Genomic DNA, 7,051 nt, shown 5'->3' with positions numbered 1-7,051 from the left:
AAAATTAAAATTCGAAAATTTTTTCTAAAGCCTCCAGGGGACTTCGTTTTCGCACGAAAAAATTTTATGTGCCCTTATTGCATCCGGACCCACAATTTTAGTATTGAAGCGCTGTATCTTGGAATAATTCAAACAAAATTTTGAGTAAAAATATGAAAAACTTAAAAATTTATGAATTTTAGAGTGAAAGAAGTCATTTTTAAATTTTTTTCCAAAAAAGATATTTTTCACCTACTTTAAATTTCAAAAATTGTTATTAAACCTTTTTCTTCTTAAACTAGATAGAATAAACGTCATTAATCGAATTTCTTGTAAAATACTATCTAATACCGTCGGCACAGAACACGTTTGAATACCCTTGGGTACCTAACACCCAGTATGCTCGTTATGTAATTGTACGAAAGTGTGCCCTTTAAGGATTGTATTCAAATACCAGCATTTTAATATTATGTTATATTCACCATAAAATATTTTATAAGCGGAATAAAACAGTGTTCCATATACAAATTTAAAATTTCCAAATGTATTTATTTCAAACTAAGAAAAAGTTATTCTTTTACTTTAAAAGATAATTTTTTAATAAAATACAGGAATTTTCAAGAAAATAATTAAATTTGTAACATAATAGTTGAATATTCAACCTAAACAGACAAATTGACAACGAAAATGTGTCATAGTTTATATTTTAATAAAAAAATAATTAAATCTATTGGGAATGGTTGTTTACCATTTCGCCACATGGTGCCGAAAAATGGAACTAGAAAGAGTAGGTACAATTTTAAACATGTATTTTAATTTTTGCCTAAAAGCGTTTTAACGATTGTTTTGTGAAGTTAAACAATTATTGAATACTGAAAACAAATATTCACAAAAAACTGATAGTTTTAGATAGAATTTCCATCTAATACAGTGAAAAAACACATTTTTGTGAAATAGGCTTTAAAAAAAAAACAATTATTTCATTATTTCATGTGAGTTTCAATGTATTGTAAGCTTAAAAAAAACTTTAATTTATTTATGAAGTGACAAATTTTATTCATATTAGGCCAATAATACGAATAATAGACGACTGGAATTTAAATACGAATTATAACCTAACTTATAGATCAAACTTATAACTAATAAATATTTAATGTATAAAGTAATAAAAATTTACTTTGAGTTCATTTTGCTTCAAAATAAGTCCATTCAGGTTTATAATATTTTTAAAATCACAATAAAGAAAACAATAATTGTTTTTTTTTTTGTAGAAAAATATTTATGTAAAAAGTGTTGGTTTTCACTGTATAATATGTATTTCCATCTAAAAAATTTTTTTCCGATAAAGGATTATTTTTATTGTCCTACTTTAAAATCGACAAAAAATTGTTAAAACGCTTTTATGCACATATTAAAATTCGTCTTTAAAATCGTGTCTATTCTTTCTAGTTCGAATTTTTGTTAAAAAAAGAATTCTAAATTTTAAAAAAGAAGTATTTTCCACTAAAGAGTTAAATTTTCAACCAGACATAAGCCTTCAATAAAAAAAATGTCACAATGTAGTTTATCTTTGACCCAAGTAGTTGAATTTTCCATTAAAAAAGATTAATTTTCAACAAGATAATTAAACTTTTAACCAACGAGATAACTTTTCAACTTAAAATATAAATCTTTAACAAAAAAGTGATTTCTTAACAAAGCGATTCAACCAAATGTTTTAAACAAATTAGTTGAATTATTAAGCAAAGAAGAACGATTTTCACCAAAAAGTTGCATTGCATACAAAAACTGAAATTTCTTCTATAACAGATGAATTTTTAAGCAAAAAGGATGATTTTTCAACAAAATTGTTGAATTCTCTAGAAAATAGTTACATTTTTAGAAAAAAAATGAAATTTATCCTAAAGCAGAAGAATTTTTGATTACAAAAAAAGTTGAGTTTTAATCCAAAAAAAAATTTCAGTTATCTCAGTAACATAAAAAATTTAATTTTTGTAACAAGAAAAAAAAAAGTTTCTTGGAAAAAAATTTAATTTTCAATCTAAAAAGACGAATTTTTTTTAACCAAAAAGGATAATTTTTTAACAAAATTGTTGAATTCTCTAGCAAACAGTTGCATTTTTATAAAAAAAAAATTATTTAATTTTCCCTAAAGCAGGTACACTTTAAAATAAAAAAAATAAAAATTTCAAAAAAAGATTTGAATTTTCAACCGAAAAGTTAACAAAAAAATGCAATTTTCTATTAGTTGAAATAAATTCTGAGATTTTCATAAATTCTCAGAGAATTTATTTCTCGGTTATATTCTCGGTAATATTCTTATTCTCGTCACCGTTCTCAAAGTAATAAAACCGGCTCAGAACTCTAAGGTAGAGTTCTGCCACAAATTCCCACTGGTTTGATTGGCTACGATTTAACCGGAACCAGAAGTGATGAAAAGCGCGCGATTTTCAAAACAAATTTTACAATAAATTTACAATTTTGAAGAATAAAATGAGGAAGAAGATAACATAAAATATAAACATATAAAAACTGTATGAAATATATGAAAATAGAAATATTGAGAAAAAACAACTATTTTATAGTGTGTTTAAAAGTTGGATTTCTTGGTTCAATTTAACTGTTCCACTTTTAGTTCAAAATTGATCTTTTTTAGCTGAACATTCTTTTATTTTATTAAAATTAGTGTTTTTGGTAGAAAATAATATTCTTGGTTACATTATTTTGTTGAAAACTCGTTCTTTGTTTTATTGAACATTTTTTTGACGCAAATTTAATTATTCGACATTTCGTTAAAAAGTGACCTTTTGTAGTTGAAAATTTAATTGTTTAGTTAAAAATGTATGTGTTTTGTCCAAAGTTGATTTTTTGTAAAAGATTAATGTTCGTAGTTAAAAATTCATGTGCTTGGGTGAAATATTCATAATTTTTATTAAAAATATATGTTTTTAGTTAAAAATTAATTAATTTTGTTAAAAATTTGTCTTGTTTGTTTGTTTGAAGATGTATTTCTTTGGATAAAAATTCAACTACTTTGTTAAAGATTCATTTTTTGGATAAAAATGATTTTTTTGTTTAGTTAAAAACTGAACTATTTTCTTAAAATTCTTCGGTTGTTGGTTGAAAATAATTTCGATAACTAAAAATTAACGTATTAAATTTTTGGGCGAAAATTAATATTTTTTAGTCGAAAATTCAACTATTTGAATAAAAAGCCATGTATTTTGTAGAAAATTAATGTTTGTAGTTGAAAGTGTGTCTGTTTTTGTTAATAATATAATGTTTTGAGTATATACCATTTTTGGTTTAAATATTCTATTTTTCAGTCGAAAATTTAAACTATTTGATTAAAAATTAATTTATTTTGACAAAAGTTAATTTTTTTGTTGAAGATTAATCTTCCTAGTTGAAAATTTAACTTTTTAATTAAAAATTTAATATTATGGATAAAAATTCATGTATTTTGTAGAAAAGTAATGTACGCTATTGAAAATTCATCGCTTTGCTTGAAAATTTGTCTCTTTTGGTTTAATATTAATATGCTTTAATCTATTCGATTTTTTGTTTTAAATATTATCTTTTTTAGTTAAAAATTTAATCGAAAAAAAACGATTGGATTGAAAATTAATTAATTTGGTCAAAAGTTAATTTTTTGTAGAAAATCAACCCACGTGGTTGAAAAATCATCTTGTGGGTTGAAAATTTGCCTTTTTTGGTAGAAAATTAATCCTTTTGATTGGAAATTATTCTTTATACTTAGAAATTCAACTATTTGGTTAAAAAATCATTTTTCGGGTGGGGGGATTCATAATTTTTGTTGAAAATTAATCTTTTAGGTTACAAATTTATATATTTTGTTGAAGATTTAACTCTTTTCTAGAAAATTAATCTCTTTGATTGTGATTACACTTTTTTGTTAGAATTTGAACTATTAAGTTAAAAATTAAGGCTTTGAGGTTCAACAATTCAACCAAATTTTTTGAACAAATAAATTTTCAAAAAAATAATTGAATTTTTGGTTGCAAAAGATTTTAGTTGAGTTTACCCGATCAAACTATGAATTTTTTCACAAAAAATAATTTTCTACCAAACAAATTGAATTTTCAATCCAAAAAGACGTATTTTTAACCAAAAAGGATGACGTTTTAACAAAATTTTTGAATTCTCTAGCAAATAGTTGCATTTTTATAAAAAAAATGAAATTTATCTTATTCAAGCAGATGAATTTCTTATTACAAAAAAAGGTGAGTTTTCATCCAAAAAAAATTTTAGTTCACTCAGTAATATAAAAAATTAAAATTTTGTTACAAAAAAAAAGTTTCTACGAAAAAAACTGAATTTTCAATTAAAAAGACGAATTTTTTTACCAAAAAGGATGATTTTTTAACAAAATTGTTGAATTCTCTACCAAATAGTTGCATTTTTAGAAGAAAAAGATCAATTTTATACAAAACAGACGAATTTGTAATAAAAAACAATTTTTTTCTATAGGTGGAACTTTCATCCAGAAAATGTTTCAGTTCATTTTTCAGCACTAAAATATAAATTTTAAACAAAAAGTACATTTTTCTCGAAATAGTTAAGTTTTCAAGAAAATAGTATGATAGCTTAACTTCTAAACAAACAGTTACATTTTTAGAAGAAAAAATTTAATTTCTGCTAAAGCAGGTAAACTTCAAAATAAAAAAGACAAACTTTCAAAAAAAAGAGTTGAATCTTCAATCGAAAAGTTAACGAAAAAAAGTAATTTTCTATTAATTAAAATAAATTCTGCGATTCTCATAAATTCTCAGAGAATTTATTTCTCGGTAATATTCTCATTCTCGTTACCATTGGTCCCAACCCTAGAGTTCTGAGCCGGTTATATCACTTTGAGAACGGTAACGAGAATGAGAATATTACAGAGAATGAGAATCTTACCGAGAATAAAACCGAGAAATAAATTCTCTGAGAATTTATGAGAATCTCAGAATTTATTTTAATTAATAGAAAAAAATTCAAATCTTTTTTGAAAGTTTGTCTTTTTCCTTTTAAAGTTTACATTCTTTAGCAGAAATTAAATCTTTTTTGATGAACATGCAACTTTTTAGTTAGAAATTAGGCTATTATACTATTTTCTTAAAAACTTAACTGTTTTTTAAATTTATTTTTTGTTTAAAATTTATATTTTTCTGTGGAAAAATGAACTGAAATATTTTCTGAATGAAAGTACCACTTATAAAAAAATTTGTTTTTTATCACAGATGGATCTGTTTTAGTACAAAATTGATCTTTTTTTGGTAAAAATGCAACTATTTTGGAAAGAATTTAACTATATTGTTAAAAATTCATCCTTTTTGGTTGGAAAAATTCGTCTTTTTGGATTAAAAATTCAATTTTTTAAGTAGAAACTTATTTGTTTGTTACAAAAATTCAATTTTTGATGTTACTGAGTTAACTGGAATCTTTTTTGGATGAAAACTCAACTTTTTTTGCAAACAAAAATTCTTTTACTTTACGATAAATGTCATATTTTTTTTATAAAAATGTAACTATTTTCTAGAGATGAATTAAAAAAAAATTAGATTAATTTTCAAACAAAAATATTAATTTTCAATGAAATAGATGAATTTTGAACTAAAAAAGACAAATTTCAGCAAAAACCGGAAATTACATTTTGAAATTTTTAACTAAAAAGAAGAATTTTTAAACGAGGAGAATAAATTTCAAAAGAGAATTTACTGAATTAATTGGAATATTTTTTTTTGATGAAAACTCAACTTTTTTGTATTAAAAAATTTTTTTGCTTTAAGATAAATTGCATATTTTTTATGAAAATGCAACTATTTGTTAGAGAATTCAACAGTTTTGTTAAAAACTCATCCTTTTTGGTTAAATTTTTTTTAATAGAAAATTCAATTTTTTTGGTAGAAAATAATTTCTTTTTAAAAAATGCATAGTTTGATCGTGAAAACTCGACTAAAATATTTTTAAAAAGAAAATTCAAATATTTTTTTGAAAATTTATCTTTTTGATTTAAAACTTCATTTTTTATAGAAGAAATTTCATTTCTTGTATGAAAATGTAAATTTTGGTTAACAGTCTTTCTTCTTTGCTTGATAATTCAATTAATTTGTTTAAAAAAATTTGTTGAATCGCTTTATTAAGAATTCGCTTTTTTGTTAGATTTATATTTTAAGTTGAAAAGTTATCACGTTGGATAAAAGTTTATTTATCTTGTTATAAATTAATCTTTTTTAATTGAAAATTCAACTACTTAAGTCAAAGTTAAACTACATTTCGAAATTTTTGTTATTGAAGGCTTATGTGTGGTCGATGATTTAACTGTTTAGTGGAAAATACTTCTTTTTTTTTTGGTTTAGAATTTATTTTTTAACAGAAAATGGAACTTTTCCATTTTTTAAGATTGATATTTTTAGTTAAAAATTCACGTTTTTTTTTGTAAAAAAAATTTTTTTTTTTGAAATTTTCTTTTTTGCGTAAAAATGCATCAGTTTCGTGGAAAATTAATTTTTTGTTGAACAGTCATATTTTTTGTTTAAAAATTGAATTTTTGTAAAGAATATTTGTCTTCTGCTTTGAAGTTTCAATAATTTAGATAAACTTTTATTTATTTTCTGATTGAAAAATCTTCATTTGTTGGAAATTCGTCTTTTTGGTTTTAAAATTCTTTTCTTTGTATAAATTCAATTCTTTTTTTATTAAAATATAGACTATGACAATTTATCGTTGGCAATGTCTTTTTAGGTTGAATATTCAACTATTATGCTAAAAATTCAATTATTTTGTTAAAGATTTATCTTTTAAAGGAGAAAACTTTTTTTGTTTGAAATAAATTAATATATTTGAAAATTTTAAATTTGTATATAAAGCAATGTAATTCCTGAATATGTCTAAGCTAGAAAATAATGTATCTTCAACCGCTGATATAACCCGAACAATAAAAGTATTCTTAAAAATCATAAATCCTTAAATTCTCGGGAATTTAAAAACTCGACCCAACCTTGAGGGTCACTGAACAATCAGCGCCACCGTGGCCATTGGCCACACTACTTTATCAACTCGGAGTGTG

Source organism: Belonocnema kinseyi, chromosome 2 (genome assembly GCF_010883055.1).
Source record: "Belonocnema kinseyi isolate 2016_QV_RU_SX_M_011 chromosome 2, B_treatae_v1, whole genome shotgun sequence".
Taxonomy (NCBI): Eukaryota; Metazoa; Arthropoda; class Insecta; order Hymenoptera; family Cynipidae; genus Belonocnema; species Belonocnema kinseyi.
This window is presented reverse-complemented; position numbering follows the sequence as displayed.